At 38.2% G+C, this 18,118-nt stretch overlaps 1 long non-coding RNA gene across 1 annotated transcript; it reads right to left on the bottom strand.

Annotated features, from left to right (window-relative positions):
- Window positions 1-15,584: 15,584 nt before the first annotated feature.
- On the bottom strand, window positions 15,585-16,305 carry LOC116165302. The gene is made up of 3 exons (XR_004144124.1): window positions 15,941-16,305; window positions 15,735-15,894; window positions 15,585-15,685 (listed from the first exon to the last, which is right to left on the bottom strand). It is a non-coding gene; the product is annotated as an uncharacterized LOC116165302 (long non-coding RNA).
- Between the last annotated feature and the right edge of the window lie 1,813 nt (window positions 16,306-18,118).

Here is an 18,118-nt window from a genome sequence, read left to right as displayed (position 1 = left end):
TTTTAGTACTTTAAGGAGATGAAGACAGTGGTAAGTCGACAATGACTACACAACGACTTGACGGATTACTCGTATGTTAAGCGTCACGAGATGAAGGTGATGTGGTGTTTTTGATGATTTGAAGTTGATATTGATCAATTTTGTTCAAAGTGTCTTGGATATATTGCTCAAAAACTCCAAGGAATTTGATGTGCCTTGCTCTGATAAAAATATGGCATAAGGCTGCAGTGCTAATACGATACCCTACGAATAAATGTATAAATTTAAAACATTTTTATTAATTTTCCTTATGATGACGAGCCTCTTCCCCGCCCGTAACCCCTCCACCTATCTGCCCCCCATGGAATTTCGGTCTTCCGACGGCCACTGCATTTTCGCACCTTACACTCCTCGCGCAAGCACCCACCCGAAATTGTAATCTGGCTGCTCAGTCAAAAATACAGTACTTCTATACCTTGAATATAATGTACTATTCATCTCAAGTCTCATTATTAACTTTAATAACGTATATCCAGAATACAAGGTCCCACCGAACCACCAAATATGATCTTTGCCAGTCAAGTTCACCCAATGTGTCCGCTGGTTAAGTGTTTAAAACTACAATATTAACCTCTATTTATCTGTTTTTTTTTAAGAATTACAACCATTGGCCGCCCGTTCAGACCACAGTTTATAACAGAGGAATTAGTGAATATGAAATTATAATATGATATGAAGAATATGTATGGGTTTCCTGGCACTAAGTTTTTACTAAATTGATGTTATTACAAAAAAGATTTACGTCGATTTGTTTGCCTGTTCTGAAACGCCGGAATTGAATTCACGCCACACTGAGATTTGATTCAAAGCTAAAAAATATTTCGTAGTGTCATATACAGGGTGGTGACCTTTGCGTAACGGCATCATTAAGGATTTCAATGTAAAATTCATAACATGGATTATTGGCTCCCCAAATTATTTTAGAGCAAAAATGTTATTAGGTTTTTTGTTAGAAAAAAAATTTTTTTACGTCAATACAAACCGTATTAGTTTTCAATTTTTTGCATAATAAAGACGGAAAATTGCGAAAAATATAAAACCCGCCATCTTTTTCAATAATCTGTGATGCCCATGGAATTTTATAATACAAAAAAACTACGCCAATATCCGTTCATTGCCATGGAATGTCTCTGGCCTATAAAACAAATCAAATTCTAATCACAACAGTATTATATTTAGAACAGCGAAATTTTCAACATAAACAAAGCTACCAAAATTACTTAAAAAACGGTTTCCTAATATAAACAATTAACAATTAAATGTTCGAAAAGGTCACCATTATCTGGCAAGACAAGTAACCAAGTCGATCATAAAATCCATTTCGACTGCTGCTAATTGATTAACTGGACATCTTCTTGCTTTTAGAAAATTCCATTGGCATCACAGATTATTTGAAAAAAGATGCGCGGTTTTATTTTCCCAATTTTCCGTCTTATTAGCAAAAAAAATTGGAAAAGAATGCGTTGATTGCGTAAAAAATTTTTTTTTTCTACAAAAAACCTTAATACATTTTTGCTCAAATAATTTGGCGGAGCCAATAATCGCATGTTATGAATTTTACATTGAAATCCCTATGATGCGTTACGCAAGTCAACCACCTGTATAATCACATAGCATTTACCAAATTACACAAAAAAAGCGATTTTGCTAGCGAGTGAGCGCTGTATGCTTAGATTCAAAAACATTATTGACTACATCCAGGGCCGGCTCGTGGGGGAGGCGGCCATAATCTTAGGGGCGGCATTTTTGCAAATTTGAAAAAAAAATGTCTTTATTATAAGAATAATGTAGTATAATAAAAATCTTTGTAATGTCAATTTGACTGAAAGCGATTATTAAAAGTATAGCCATCTCTACCAGCCACTAATTTGCGCATATATTGTAATAGGATTGCATTTTTTTTATTACTTTAATTTATAGCATATATTAAAAATGACATTTTTAATAGGTTTCAATGAGTAGCTAAAGCCTACTCTTATTTAGAAGTAAGCAGTGGTTAAAGGATCACTCTTAACCGTAAGGGTAGATAAAGTGAAAACAGATGCGAGGCGTGCATTCTAATGACATCTGTCATCCTATTCAAATGCACCGATATAAAATGACGCTCCAGAAATATTATGACCAAAAAATAATGTTTTGTATTATACACGACGATAAATGGTAAAATAACCATTTGCGTGGCTTAGTTAAGCTCACCGGTGAGATTAATACCTATTCACTTAAGGTTAAAAAATATCCCTTATCCGTCTAGTATAATAATATAACTATTACATGCTATTAAAAATAACTTTGAGTGATAACTTTCCAAAGTATAGTAGTATCTCTAAGGATTACTTTTAACTATTTTAGTCCACTTGGGCAGTGGAGAACGTTCTTTTCGTCAAAAAAAAAAATAATGGAAAAATTATAATGTTCAAACAATGACACAGGGACAGATTAACCGCATCTGGCCATTCCGCCATGAACATTGAACTAAGTTCTAACATAGACTCGATGGATATGTAAACAATTTTGCAAATGCAGAAGTTAAAAAGAGTTTCCTATATAAATATACGGGTATTATTACACTATTGTATTTTTTGTTCTGGAAATTTCCGTTTTTTTGTAGCTATGTAAACGTCATTTTTCAGATTTCTACGATTTTATATAATTTTCTCGTTGTTGGTGGTACTTATACTCATATGAAAGAACCAAATTAATAAGCAACAAACCTTTTCATCGCGGCGGCAAAATGTGTAGCGCTTGCCTCACCCATTTTTTTTTCGACGAAGCCGCCCCCTGACTAATCAAACAGATTTTTTTTTGAAGGGCCATATCACAATGATGAGAAGTTGAGACCATCTAATTAAATCTTGAAGTGGGAGCCACTAAAAATCGAAAAATTGAAGAAATGAAAGTAAGTCGGTAAGGGATCAGCTACAGGCGAAGTGCCAGCGAAACAGTTGGAAATCTATTATGTATTTTTTTCAGTTTTCACAACTTAGTCAAAATTATTAGTTAATATGAAAGTACAATATTACAAAGATTTACCATTAGAAAACGAAGGAACGGATTTAAAAGCATAGAGTTAAAAATAGAAGAAGATGCAGTTGTTAACAACAATTTAGTAAGTATCGTCCTTAACATAGTCCACTATAACTAATTAATACAATCTTTTAGGTAAAATACCTTTAATTTTAAAATTTGAGGACTTGGCAGTAACCAAAGGTCTGTTATGGTAAGGTCATTTCCATTGTTTATTAATTGTTTTAATAGTTTAAACACTAGATGCTGTTAATGGACCATACCTACCACTGTGAAGGAGTTTGCAGTACTGACACGAGACTATTTTGCGCCATCCGAAACAACGAAAGGAAACGGTGAACAAAATTAAAATCATATTTTTTTTAATTTACATTAGATTTTTATTTCTAATAATTAACCTACCTATATAGTTAATTTACCTGACGTTATTGCCGTGTATTTTAATGTTATCTTTGTCTGTATAATAATACATGTATACTCAGTTTGATGCCATTAGTTTGCACGTAAGAGCAAAACCACCACCCCCATCCCCCTATACAGGAACTACTCGGACGGAGTATGAAAGGACTCGCAGCTAGAGTTGTGAAAGGAGTGTATTACATAGTTTTTACCGCATATAGCTTCTAAGGATGCTGCAATAGTTATTGTACAAACTAGTTTTGAAAGTGATACTTTTTTCATGAATTAATTAATTCTCAATATGGAAACTATTTAGTTGATTAGTAGTATTGTACAAAAAAAGCAGTCAGGATTTTTATGTAGGCGAGGTAGAAAAAAAATCTATTGATAGCGCAGTACCAGCTCTTAAATTTTAAGAAAAAAGGAAGTGGTTTTGTATATCCTACTGGGTTGACAAGGATTTGATACAGTTTCAACCAATCGAGATGAAACTCCCTAAAACCTAAAGCAAAAAATTACACTAACAAGTCGTTCAGCCTCAATAAAAAAAGTTTCCCAGTAGATCTAGTTCTTTTAATATCTTTGAAATGATATTTTTTGTTATATTCCAGAAAAATAAAACCCATAAAGAGAGCGTTTAAAAAAGCGCGCCAGAGCACCTCGGTGCTGATTCCCACGGCAGAGGTAATTGGATTTTGACCCATTTTCTATTGGTTGTTACATGTGGTATATATTGTTAACTGTGCAAAGTTTAAATCAGGAACTTGCCCAGGACCAATGTTTTTTTCTCATTTTCTTATTAAACATGTATATAAAATGAGCATTTTTGCCATTTTTATTGAACATATTACAAATTTTAGTTTTTCCCGTTTTAGCCGATAATTTCTTTGTGCCTACCGAAGGGCATTGTGATCGCACAAGCTAATGTTTAATCAGGGGGCCAAATACTCTCATGTGGAGAGATGCAGGCCGGGTTCTGTTAGATTGTACCGCCGCCGCGTGCTGCCTAAGCTACTAACGTAGCTATCATGTTCTAAAAGCCATTAATTAATGAAATTAAATTCTTTTTCCAGTTTATTTATATACTACCTAATCAAGTTACTTATTCTCAAAGAAATTTGCTTATAATTAAATTTTGCATTGTGCGCATTGAGTTTTGGTTATTAATTGGTGTTTTTTCGAAAATCTGTCCCGCGTCCAAAAAACCCATGTTGATTGTATCCCTAGGTACTTTGAACCAAAACGGTCAGTAAGTTAATCTATAATAAAACGATCACCAGCAGTGTACACGTCGGCGTTGAATTACTTTATTGGATATGACCAGTGAGGGCTAGCGCACAATCTGGAGCAAGCGGATGAAAAGTTGATTCAAAAGGAGGGACTGTTGAGCAGATTGACGACAGCTAGCTAGAATTGGACTATTTTGACGACAATGATAATGAATAAATTAAGCAATTTGCAACCCTAAAACAATGACAATCAGTCCGAGAAAGTAACAATTACACACCAAACGTATAAAGGAAAGAAACTACCCCCAACAATTCAAACCCAAGCCGAAAAAATATATGAACCGATCAATTCTGATGCCAGTATTATGTCATCGGCATTCTTGTCGCCCACTTACAGATCAGAGTCAAACCGTCGAATTAGCAATGCAACCGATAACCAAGTGAGTTTCTATACTACCTATGCTCTTTTCACACTTTGATTATCAAATCAAACGGAACTTACCGGAAAGTGAAGTTTCGATTTGAATTTTTAACTTCGACCCTCCAGTCCTCGAACCAGAATTGTTACAACGCTAGATTTTTAAAGAACCAAAGTGCAAAGGCAGTCTAAGCCTCCTGTAGCTCAAAAGAGTTTTAAAAAGATTTCTTCATAAAGTATAGTAAATGAACTTCTCGAACATAAAAACCAATTAAAAATTTTGCGTATAGTACTAACGTAACCCTTTTTAACATAAATCTAGTAGACAGTGTCAGGATTATCTTGCTGACTGTAATTCGTCACAGCAAAATCGATGTCATCTGTGAAGGTAAGTTATAGAAATTTCTAAAAGTATTCGATTCTTCTTGGACCAACCAGCCGTTTTTAGGATTGTTGCCAATTGGTGGTGTTGACGTGAGGCTTAAATTTGGAAGGATTGCGCAGACCTTGCTAGCCTCCATTGTATAACTTCACTCAATTGTTTGTTTTAGTGGCCACTTTAAGCGGACTTAGATGGGTCAGGAATAAAAAAACCAGTTGCTGTGACCGAAAAGAACTGAGTACTTCCAAATATCTTTTTTAAACAAACTAAGCAACACATAAATCTCGTTCCTCGGGAAAATAATAAATAATAATAAAATAACAATCCCACTCGTATACAACCCAAACGCCAAAACCTTGGACAGCACACTAGCTCACCAAAATCTGCAATATCTCCACCAAAAACCCCAAGCAACCAACACAAAATACAACCCTCAAGACACAAAAGAAAGACAGAAACACCACCAAATACATAGTAACACAACTATTTCTGCACTACAAAAGGACAGGCGAGGCTCCACCCAATTTAAAGTACCACGGTCCGTTCAGCCACGTACACCGACCGGTCAACCTAGGCACAGTAATTTTAAAAAAAACACAAAAACTCCCCTTCTTCACATAAACACACCACGTTATCACAACCCCACTCGTATTCAACCGACCGAAACGCGATGAAAACACTAACCAGAAACTACACACCTTCACAACATTTACTTGTAATATTCCCACCAAAAAACCCAAAAGGCAAAGCAAACAAAACACAAATACCAACCTTCTAAGAAAACATAAGGAAACACCATAAATACAAGTTAGGTAACGCAACATATGCACTACAAGGACAGAGCTCCACCCAATAAAGTTACAACGTCTAGCACATAATAAAAACGCAATACTCCTTCTTCTTCAGAGAAGAAGAAACAAACCCACTCGTTATACAACCCAAACGCAAAAACCTTGACAAGTGCACGAGCGTGCACTACTAGCTTCACAACAAAACGCAATATCTCCACCAAAACCCAAGCAACCACACAAATACAAACCTTCAAGAAACAAAGAAGAAGAAAACACCACAAATACAATTAACACAACTTGCACTACAAGACAGGTCCACCCAATAAAGCTTACACGTCCTAGCCACAGTTAAAAAAAACACAACCCAAAACTCCCTTCTTCACATAAACACACCACGTTATCACACCAGCTCTCGTATTCAACCGAAACTGCGCCGGGGATCGGGAAAACTAACAAGAACTCACCACCGCTGCACAACCATACGTAATATCTCCACCAAAAACCCAAGCCCAGCAAAACAACACACCAAAAAACAAATACAACTCAAGAAACAAAGAAACACCATAAAATACACAGTTTGTTAGTAAGCGCAACCCGGATTGTTGCACTACCAAGAAAAGAAGAAAAAGGAGAACAGATAGACTGAGGCAGGGTGTTGGGCCCGGGAGGGGGTTGATTTCCACGGCCAATGAATAGAATGGTTACAGCGTGCCGGGACGGGCGGCTGGTGGGTGCGGTGGGAGGCCCCCGCCCCCTCCCGGTCCCCGGCCCCGGCGGCCTGTCGACCGGTGGGCCGCCAGGTTATAACAGTCTATGTTCTGTGGAGAGCATTGTAGCTGGTAGGTTCACGGCGCAGAAGGATCCTAGCACACACAAACGTTAAAAAACGCAATACTCCTTCTTTCGAAGAAACAACAAACGCCCCGACCCGAGACTCGAGGCTGTGTTTTGTTAATTGCTTTGCTTAAACTATACAACACCATAGGGACAAACGCCAAAAACTTGGACAGCTAGCTACTTTCATGGCTGTCGTAACTAAAATACTGCAATATGCTTCCTCTTGTAACTCTTACGTAAGAAAACGCCCAAGCAACCACACAAAATACAACCCAAGAAAACAAAAGAAGAGAAACACACACGACAGGAATAGATCACAAGTGATTATGGATGTAAACGACATACCTTGTTTCCTTGGTGAGACGTCACTCACGACTAAAGACAGTCGTCACTGCCAAATATTTGGTTAAAGTAGGTTCGGAGGTTGCGTTGTTACACGTAGCACTCTATAGCACCAATTTTTAAAAAAATCACAAAACTGCCTTCTTCACAGGGAACGACACCACATTTATCACAAACCAACGTTCGAGAATATTCACCGAAACCGTGAAAAACCTTAAACAGAAACATACATGCTCACAACAATTAACTGCTAATACCCCCACCAAAAAAACCCAGAGCAAACCAACAAACACAATTTTTACCAACGTCAGAAACAAAAGAACACCATAATCACAACGGAGTAAGCGCAAACATGCAACTACAAAAAACCAGGTTCCACCCAATAAAGTTACACGCGCTATGGCCACTACTTCAAAAAGTAAATAGCACATAACTCATCTTCAACAGAGAAAACACACCACATTGTCAACCAACCCACTCAGTTATATGCAACCCGAAGCGGCCAAAAACCTTAACCAGCACCAACAGGCCTCACAAATACTGCCAATATCTCCCACCAAAAAACCCAAACAACCTCACCAAATACGACCTCAGGAACAAAAAGAAACCACCATAAATTACAATTAAAAAAACACAAAACTCCCTCTTCACATAAAACACAAAACCCCCCACCCCGTTTTAATTTTTTTTTCCACAACCCCCACTCGTATTCCAAACCCAAACCCGGCAAAGCCAAAGAAACAACTTCCACAATAAAACCTCTATTTTAATAAATTACCAGGAATCTATTATAATGATATTTTTTGGTTTGCTTCTATTCCTGATAGCGTTGAACTATTGTAGGCCATTAATGCTATGTGAGTAAGTATGAATTACATACTATCCGTTAGGTTTCCAATGCGCAGTTGTGTGAATATTTTTTTTTTTTTTTTTTTTTCCTTTAGAAACCCTACATAACTTCACAGACACAGACACTAATCGTTACTTTGATTTTAATCCGTGCGATAGTTAACCAGGCTAGACTTGAGTTCTCCACAAGAAAACACCGACCATAATAATAATAATAAACAAATTTACAGGAGAAACACACGTACACTATTAACAAAACACCATATACATCACCCTCACTCCTCTACTATACGACTTTACCTTCCTCGTTCGGTAAGGAGCGGTAGAGGGGACTCTACAGATATAAACAAATTATTGCCACCAAACACAAATACCACAAATTTGCGACAATACTATTTATAACAAAACAGAACTTCAATTCCTTACACAAAAAACAGTAACATATGCAGACAAATCTTACACCACCACTTAACCTACACGAAACTAATATAACTCCCACCTCCATCCAACTTTACATACATCCACAAATAACATACAACATGGAACAAAAGGCCAGTTACATGGACGATTTCCCGCAAGAAGTTAGTCAGGATTGTGTTGATTCTATAGCAACGCCACACTTGGTTGTCTGAATGTGATTATCTTCCCGGAGACTGGGAGTTTCATGTTAGCAATACAAGACCAGGCATTAATACACGCAACTATTAAAACAAACACCATACATAAAGAACAAACAGGTGACAAAACGATTCCTTGTCGACTCTGTTCACAAACATCAGAAACAATCCCCAACATATAATATCGCATGCACACGCATTGCACAACTGAATACAAAACATCGGACAAACGATCAGGAGCTAAAACATACATCCAAAAATTAGCAACTTAAACACAATCTCATAACCAGATAAGACACCAATACTACAAATAACACGCCACAGATCATACTGAAAACAACACACACAAATTATATTGGGACAGGACACTACTCACAGACAAAACTATCCCACAATAAATAGACCAGATATTACACTTATAGATAAAACCGCAAAAACCATTTTATTATTTATGACATTGCCATTTACCAACACTAACAACTTAACTAAACCACATGCAGAAAAACACCGCAAATACACCGATTATTAGCTATCCCGAGCTTAAGGACGCAATGGAGAATGAAATCTACGGTTATAGTTCCCATTATTCTTAGTGCTACCGGAGTTATTACCAAAGACAATAACACCAACAATTTAACAACTATTAGCGGTTCTTGAAACCAAAAAACACATACAAACATTTACAAAAAAGCCAGTCATTATCAACAACATGCCATACTTGTTTCCGTTAAATTTTCTAAACATAAACACAAGCATACTACATTACCAGCAAATTGATCCACACCGTATACATGTAAACAACAGCACTCCCTCACAACACGGTACACAACCATACTGTTAATATCTCCACCTCTAACCCAAAACCCCAAACACCACAAATACAACTTAACCGCAACAAACAAGTACAACCAAATGATACAACCACTATACTACATTTCTGAGATTCACCTCTGAAGCAAACCACATTATCACGACCCATTAGATATTCAACCAAACGGCCCAAAAGCCTAAACACCACTTTAGGGACTCACAACATGGCACCACAACATACTGTAATATCTTCCACCCTTAACATCACACCAACCACACAAACACAACTTCCTGAACAAAACAAAACGCAATAAATACAAGTAACGCAAACATGCACTACAAAGACGCCCCTCACCCAATAAAAGTTTACACGGCTCCTAGCCACAGCTAAAAAACACAATACTGCTCCTTCCTCTCAGCAAACAACACCTCGTTATCCACAACCCCACTCGCCTACTCAACCCGCAAACGCAGCAACCTTAACTAGCACTAGAGCTCACAAAATACCGTAATGTCTCCCACCAATAATGCCGAGCAACAACACAAACCACAACCTCTTAGAACAAAGAAACACCATAAATACAAGTAACGCACTTGCACTAGACAAAGACAGGTCCACCCATAAAGTTACACGTCCTAGCAACAGTTAAAAAAACAGCAAAACTCCTTCTTCACATAAACACACCACGTTATCACAACCCACTCGTTATTCAACCGAAAAACGCGAAAACCTTTAAACAGAACTACAACGCTCACAACATACCTGTAATATCTCCACCAGCAAAAACCCAAGCAACCACACAAATACAACCTCAAGAACAAAGAAACACCATAAATACAAGTAACGCAACTTGCACTACAAAGATAGGTCCACCCAATAAAGTTACACGTCCTAGCACAGTTAAAAAACACAAAACTCCTTCTTCACATAAACACACCACGTTATCACAACCCACTCGTATTCAACCGAAACGCGAAAACCTTAACAGAACTACACGCTCACAACATACTGTAATATCTCCACCAAAAACCCAAGCAACCACACAAATAAAACCTCAAGAACAAAGAAACACCATAAATACAAGTAACGCAACATGCACTACAAAGACAGGTCCACCCAATAAAGTTACACGTCCTAGCACAGTTAAAAAACGCAATACTCCTTCTTCTCAGAAACAACCCACTCGTATACAACCCAAACGCAAAAACCTTGACAGCACTACTAGCTCACAAAATACTGCAATATCTCCACCAAAAACCCAAGCAACCACACAAATACAACCTCAAGAACAAAAAAACACCACAAATACAAGTAACACAACTTGCACTACAAAGACAGGTCCACCCAATAAAGTTACACGTCCTAGCACAATTAAAAAACACATAACTCCTTCTTCACAGAAACACACCACATTATCACAACCAACTCGGATTCAACCGAAACGTGAAAACCTTAACAGAACTACATGCTCACAACATACTGTAATACCCCCACCAAAAACCCAAGCAACCACACAAATACAACCTCAAGAACAAAGAAACACCACAAATACAAGTAACACAACTTGCACTATAAAAACAGGTCCACCCAATAAAGTTACACGCCCTAGCACACTTAAAAAACACATAACTCCTTCTTCACAGAAACACACCACATTGTCACAACCCACTCGTATACAACCGAAGCGCAAAAACCTTAACAGCACCACAGGCTCACAAAATACTGCAATATCTCCACCAAAAACCCAAACAACCTCACAAATACGACCTCAGGAACAAAGAAACACCATAAATACAATTAAAAAACACAAAACTCCTTCTTCACATAAACACACCACGTTATCACAACCCACTCGTATTCAACCCAAACGCAAAGCCAAAGAAACACTTACACAATAAACTCTATTTAATAAAATTACAGGAATTATTATAATGATATTTTTGTTTTGTTTTCTTCTTTCCTGATAGCGTTGACTAGTGGGGCCATTAATAGCTATGTTGGTAAGTATGAATTACATACTATCTCTAGATTTCCAATGTGAGTGTGTGAATATTTATTTTATTTTTATTTTTTATTTTTCTTTAGAACCCTACATAACTTCACACAGACACAGACACTAATCGTTACTTGATTTTAATCCGTGCGATTAGTTAACCAGGCTAGACCTGAGTTCTCACAAGAAACACCGACAATAATAATAATAATAATGTTTATTTCCAATGAACATCATATAGTACAAAAGGAAAAAGAAAAAGTACATTCAGATTGGAAAAAGGACCACATTCAGTGCGATATACACTGCTCTTCCATGTGGCCCTATATCATGAGATATGAACTTGAACTAAACATGGTATATGGACAAATACATTAACACTCACACGCAAATCACTCCTCAGAACTTCCTAAACCAAAAATTTATGTTCAATACAGAAGCCCCTTAAGCCACAATAGAGAGTTGATCATCTAACAAAAGGAACTTTACTTGTCTTTTAAACGTAGTTATACTTAAACTACGTAGAGTTGGTGACAATTTATTAAAGATGTTTGCAACATTATAAGAAAACGATTTCTTAAAGAATTCGGTAGTATGCTTTGGAATCTCTAAAAGGCCCCTATGCCGAAGATTTAAGTTAAGTACATCTGTACGATAGGTTAAACGTTGTGCAAGGTAGGAAGGGGTTAGAGTATTTATTACTTTGTGATATAGGACCACAGCATGAAGAAATCTCCTTTCCATCATATTTAGCCACCCAGCTTCCCTCACTTTATGAGATATGTGATCTCTACGTTTGATACCATATATGAACCGCAAACACGCATTTTGTACCCTTTGTATTCTAGTTTTCGTCGACGAGTCGATACAAGCCCCATATACAACATCGCAGTAATTAAAAAGTGATAAAATAAGGCTATCAGAAAGATGAATTTTTGTTTTGACATTCAAAATGTTCCTGTTTGGGTATAATCTCTTAAGTATTGAGTACGCCTTACGGGTACAAGAATTTACATGGTCAGTAAATTTCAAATTATAGTCAAATCGAAGTCCCAAATTCTTTGCTACGTTTTGTACGCTCAGTTGATTGTCACCAATTTTTATGGCAATGAAGGATCTTACTTTTAACCTAAGTTGCTCACGTCCAAAAAGTATCACCGAAGACTTATTTGGATTTATATTTAAATTATGTTCGGAAGCAGTATTAACGACTACATTTAACTCCTTGTTAATTAATTCGACGGCTGCATGAACTTCATTTGGTTTGAAAGAATAGTAAATTTGTGTGTCATCGGCGTATTGATGATATCTACATTTAATGAGACCATTACAGATATAATTTGAGTAGAGTACATATAAGAGCGGTCCTAAGATAGATCCCTGTGGGACCCCTTGGGTAATGGTGGTAATTGGAGACTTCACATTACTTACAATGACCCGTTGTGTCCGATTCGTGAGGTAGGAGTTGATAAGTTCCATTGCCGCCAAGTCAAAGCCGTAGTGAACAAGGATTCGCATTAATAGTATATGATGAATAGTATCGAAAGCTTTTGAAAAATCTAGCATCACCATAACTGTCACCAGGCTTTGATCGGTAGCTTGTATTATATCGTTTGTTACACTAAGGAGTGCTGTGGCGCAGCTATAGTTTTTCCTAAAGCCCGATTGAAATTCTGATATTAGTTTATATCTCTCAAAATATTCATACATTTGAATTTTCATGATCTTTTCCAACACTTTAGATAATGTAGGAAGTATGGAGATTGGTCGTAAATCTTTGAACTCCTTGGGGTTGTTATTTTTCGCAATGGGTGTAACGTGAGCCAGTTTCCAGTTGGATGGAAAGGTAGATGAAATGAAACAATGATTAATGATGTGGGTGATGTATGGCACTATAAAAGGACAGCAAAGATTAATCATGTCAATGCCAATGCCATCAGAACCAATAGACTTAAGGATCTCGCTCATTATACCAACACAACACAACACAGCACGTCACGTCAAATGTCGGTGAAGATAAAATGCATTAGGTTAAATAAGGATCCGCTCACTTGTCCAACACGACACGACACAGCGTCGGCCGATGTTGGTCGGATCTTCATCGCACAACCCTGACCGACAAATGTCGATGCGTGTTGTGTTGTGTTGGTGAAGTGTGCGGAGGTAAACCGTCAAGAATGTCTTTAGCATGCGCAAAAGTAATCAGCTGTTTAAGTTTAGTCATTGAAAAAAAATATTATTTAGTGGACTTCAGCTTCTTAGCGAAATGGACGAAGAACTATTAATCAATCTCGTTGAAAAATACAGTGAATTATACGATGTAAACGATTCAAAATATCATGATCAAGCAAGGAAGGAGAACATTTGGGAGGAGATTGCTGCAGAAATGCAAAAACCAGGTTAGTTTTTAGTTTTATTCAATCTCGTAATCTTTCAAGTAAAGTATACAATATATTTAATTTATGTAACATTTCTTTTTCCTCTGCGCACCATTTCAGTTTGCCACGATACCGAACCATTTGGTGAATTAAAATAATTTTTGAATGAGTCTCTGACGCCCATTGCATTTGTTGTGGACGCTCCCCCTATTCCTGGAATATTTTCGATGCCTTCTGGACGTACAATAGTTTCATGTTGTTCTTCAGTCCAATGACAAGTGTCATTTCGCAAAAAATTATGTAAGCAACATGTTGCTAAAATCACTTTATCTAACTTATCTGGGTCTATTTGTAAATGACGTTGATAAATCCTAAATCTCTTGACTAAAATACCGAAAGCGTTTTCAGAGACGCGTCGAGCTCTACTAAGTCTGTAATTGTATATTTTCACTTCTTCATTGTTTAGACACTGCCGACCTGGATACGGGCGCATTAAATTGTTATGAAGAGGGAACGCTTCGTCTCCTACAAAAACGTGTGGAAGACGTAAATTGCATCCGGGTAAGGTCTTAGGTTCTGGAATGTCTAAAGCATTGCTTAATATTTTTTTACCAATTGTGGAATTAGCAAACACTCCTCCATCACTGCTTCGTCCATACGCACCTACATCAACTGCAGTAAATCTGCAATGCGCATCAACAAATGCAAGCAGAATTACACTAAATGATTTCTTATAATTGAAATATAAAGATCCACTATTGGGTGGTTTATCAGTGATGACGTGTTTGCCATCGATTGCAGCTAAACAATTAGGGAAGTTCCACAACGATTCCAGAGACGTACTACGTTGTAATAATTCTGATATCGAGGACTGGAGGTCGAAGTAAAATTTATGTTATCTTTACTGTAGTACTAAAAACGGTTCTTAGGCAATTGGCTATGCTGAACGAGGAGGTTGTGCAGAACAGTATGCTGGTGAGAGAACTGATTGCGTTAACAAAAAATTTAAATGTTCAAAATTTGGTTCCTCCTCAATGTAAATACATTTTTTGATAATCTTGAGGATGTATTAAAACGCCATAAAAATTTCTGTGATGGTACACGAATTTACAATTTAGATCAGACTTCTACTATCCATATAGCATAACTTCCCATGGACGTATTTAGAACGTCCAGTCGTGGACATTAGTACGTTCTTTGAACATCCACTTGAAGTACAGTGGATGTAACATGAACGTCCGCAGGATGTTACTTTGGCACAAAAGTGGACATCCAAAATATGTCCATACCCAACATCGCCCGGACGTTTTTTAATGGACGTCCATTTAATGTACCTACTGTGCATATTGAGTCACACAATAATGAAAATTTTTTCTGTAATTCATTTACTAAATTAACTAAAACAAAATTCTACAGAAACATGTCAGATTGATAAAAGAATTACATTTATGGCCATATTACACGGTCACGTTAATTTTGTTTTCATTCTTTGCCCTTTTATTACATCGCCTCAACCATTTTTGTATTGCAATTTCTGCGTCCTTGATTGTACATCCCTTAGTTTTGATTGCCGCATCTAAAAAATCAGACAATTAAATTGGTTGTAAATCGAAATCGGTTATTACTTATTAATAATGATGATAACGACAAATCTTTAAAAACACGTTTTCCTTTCCTGCCCAACCAACTGAAATTTGAAGAAAATTTGTTTGAAATGATTTTTTGTGTCGCTCGGAAGATAAAATCGTAGGTATTGCGGCCACCCAAAGCAGCAATTTCTAAAATCTGAAACACAATATATTTTTCCTTTCTGCTTACTTATACTACACACCGCTTTATTAAAATCTTCCATATTTCGTAGTTTATATCTAATAAAAATTGACTCCACTTCTACAAGATCATCAACATCTCTTCTATTGCTTTTGATTTCTGCAACCTCCTGTTGTAATTGTGAAACCATACCTTGCAATATGTTTTGCTCATGTCTTGATGCGTATCAGTTTTGTATGTTCGTCACCATCATATGTCCTTTGTTTTTATATTACACCCTTGTGTCACATACCTATATTATAAGTGTAAGCGTAAGCTAAATTATTATTATTATTTTATGTAAATCAAAATTTTAATGTGTAGTGTACGTCCATATTTATATTTATTGAAAATGTGTAGTTATATCTCGAATGTTGCTGTTTTATATTTACGTTATTTACATTGTGCATTATTGACATGTCAAAGCCACATTTGGTACTCTGACAATAAATGATTTGATTTGATTTGCTTTTTTAAAATTAGTATCCTACAATAAATATTATTAAAAAGTAAAGTAAAAAGTTAAACAAGGTTCAGTTACATTACCAATTACCTACTTCACCTTCGACACCTTTTTACTACTATCAACTAGTATTTTTGGTCCTACTGCTAAAACAGGAGGATCTTAAACAAACGCAAATGTGATTTATTCTTCTTTGGCGGTTGCGTTTGTGCTCTTTTTATTGTGTTTTCTTATATCTAATTTATTAACAACAGAACATTTACATATATACAGGGAATACTAATCGTCGCCGAAGAGTCGTCTCATGGTGGCTTTCCGGTGGCGGTCGCGGATGATGAAACGGCGGGGGTCGTCCACGGAGATGGTGGCCGGATCGATTCCGTGGTACGTTGCAGGCTGCTGGCAGGAGCGTAGTTTCCAGGCAGGCGGTGCCTTGGTCGGGCTCGGCGGCAACGGCGATACCGGGATCGGCAGAGGTGAGCGACGTAGAAAGCGCCGTAGAGCGTTGCGGCGAGAACGCTTTTCCTTCCGCGGGGTTGTAGGCGGCATCAATGCTGCGGAGAGGGGACTTGATTATGTTTCCCGGGCTATGATGAGCGCCGGTTGTGCAGGCTATGAGGAGCGCTGCTTCGCTGGCTATGGTAAACGCAGCGGTGAGATCGCTGCTATGAGGAACGAGCGAATCTGATTCTACCCTTCGTTTGGTGAGCTGGATGGCCGCAGGCCATCCATATTTCAGCAGCCCTAGCTATTTAGCTTTTACTGCTTGCTGGTTAGTTGTTCATGTCGTCTTGTTTCCTCTTTTGTTGTTTCTGAGGGTGTGCGTGTTGCTCTTGGAGCGATGTCCTATTTCCATCTCTGTTCCACCAGTGAGGATTGTTAGGCAAGGGTTCCAACGGGCTGCGTCACCTCTTGCTGACGCGGTTGGTGGAAACTAGAGTGGTTGAGGATTATTCGTTTTCCTGCAGCACCCTCCTTGGCCGCTTCTTTTGCTCCTGTGTACCAGCCACGGGAGCGATGTCTCTGATGTGCTGGAGGTCGGAGTTGTCCATTCGTTGGTATACTTTTTCGGCCAGCGATCGAGTGTGTTCGGCGAGGGTGTCCATTTGCAGGTCCTGCCTGATGGTGGTGTTCGAAACGAAGTAGGGGGCTCTGGTAATCGCGCGCAGCGCGGTGGATTGTACCGCTTCCAGTGCGGTGGAGTTGGACTTCGAAACATACGCCTTCCAGCCTGCAGAGGCGTATGTCAGCACGGGGCGAACGTAGCTCTTGACCAGGTGTACCTTCGTTGTTGGCGCCAGCGCTGGTGATGATAGTAGGGGGTACAACCTGGATCTTGCCCTCCGTCCTTTGGCGATCGTGTCTGCTGCGTGTTGCGTGAAATTTAGTCGCCGGTCGATTAGGACTCCGAGGTACCGGATGGTGCCCGCCCATTCCAGTCTCTCTCCGTTCATCCTTAGCTTCGTGAACTCGGTCGTTCGGCGACCGGTAAACATTATGGCCTGGGTCTTGGAGGGGTTTAGTCTAAGCCGCCAGCGGCCTGTCCAACGTAGCGTTTGGTCAATGGCCGTCTGAACTCGTCTCGTTGCCGTGTCCGGGAGTCTTGAACTCGAGAAGACGAGGAGATCGTCCGCATATAGGGCGATGTTGACGTTGGGGGCTTGGGGGATGTCGTTCACGTACATGTTGAACAGTGCTGGCGATAGGCATCCTCCTTGTGGCACTCCCGCGGCGGCA

Source organism: Photinus pyralis, unplaced genomic scaffold, assembly GCF_008802855.1.
Source record: "Photinus pyralis isolate 1611_PpyrPB1 unplaced genomic scaffold, Ppyr1.3 Ppyr1.4_LG3a, whole genome shotgun sequence".
NCBI classification, from domain to species: domain Eukaryota; kingdom Metazoa; phylum Arthropoda; class Insecta; order Coleoptera; family Lampyridae; genus Photinus; species Photinus pyralis.
Note: the sequence above shows the minus strand (reverse complement) of the source record. Positions and strands in the feature narration are given on the sequence as shown.